The sequence below is a fragment of the Pterocles gutturalis genome, unplaced genomic scaffold (genome assembly GCF_000699245.1).
Source record: "Pterocles gutturalis isolate BGI_N339 unplaced genomic scaffold, ASM69924v1 scaffold17747, whole genome shotgun sequence".
NCBI classification, from domain to species: domain Eukaryota; kingdom Metazoa; phylum Chordata; class Aves; order Pterocliformes; family Pteroclidae; genus Pterocles; species Pterocles gutturalis.
In genome coordinates this window covers 1-1231 of record NW_010115760.1, presented here as the reverse complement: position 1 = coordinate 1231, position 1231 = coordinate 1, and positions in this window count along the sequence as shown.

Below are 1231 nucleotides of genomic sequence, written 5' to 3'. Positions count from 1 at the left end.
GAGCGGCTGCATCCCAGCCCCAGCGAGGGTAATGGACTAATTCCCAGAGAGTGCCGGGGTCTGGCCTGGATCCAGAGGTTTTACAGTCTCTCTGCGCTCGCTTTCCTCACGGGTCAGTGCAAACACACGGCTCACGGCAGCGAGACCCGACACCCACAGCCAGCAGCTCAGCCAGCTGAGCGAGATGCCTCCCGCAGCTCTTCAGCTCACTGAGCGGTATTCTCTGCCTGCTCCAAGCTGAGGCTTTTCACCATTCACCACTTCGCACGGTCCCTGCAAGGCTGGGAAGCACACGGATGACTCCATTTTCCTTTTCCACATATTAGGGGATGCTGACGAGGGACCCAGCCATTAACCTGGTGGTTGGTATCCATGGAGGTAAGGGCACGGCTCTCGCAGCAGCTTTGTTCCACCATCCCTCGGTCTCCCTGCCAGGGAGCCGATAACGTGTTTTGAGAGAGTTAATAAAAATAATTGCCCTTCATAAGGAAAAAAAAAAAAAAAATGTTGAGGGGGGGAACTGTAAGCAGTTTGGGTTTTCATTCTCTCAGCTGAGCAAACAGCAAACAGCCACCTGAACTTCAGGAACGCAGCAAGAAAAGGTGAAAGAAGTGTCCTGGCTGCCAGGGAGCCATCCCAGCGATACGGGGATGGGAAACGCAGCAGGGAGAGGAAGGGCAAATTAATTCCCAAACCAGTAACTATCACCAGCCACCGTGAAATCCCGAGTGTTGGTCCTGCTGCTGCCAGACCCATGGGCACCTTTGGTCACGGGTCACCTGGGCACGAGCCCTGTGCCACCCCCTGAACCAACTCGCTGCCCACCCCCTCCTCCGGGCACACACGCCGAGGTGCCCCTGGGCATTGCGGGGTTTGGTTTGCTAACTCTGCCCACCCCACCGCAAAGCCCAAGGGTTAAATCACTGAGTCAACGCAACAGAAGACACGGAGCATTTTGTTTATGTAAGAGTCAGATTTGCTGTTAGGCAGAAGGCGTGGAGAGAATCTGCTTCGCTCGTTTTTAAACGCTGCGTTGTGTGAATTTAATGTGCAGAAAAGGTGCCAGACTAACAACCCTGCAGAACAAAACTGCCTGGTTAGCAAGCAGCTAGCTCAGCTCCCAGAGCAGCTTTTCTCTGCAAAGAGGCACCGCAGCAGCAACGCCCGGCCCCGGGCAGGCTGGGGGGAGAGCTCCCCGGGGCCGGCAGAGCTCGCCCGGGGCCGGCAGCTC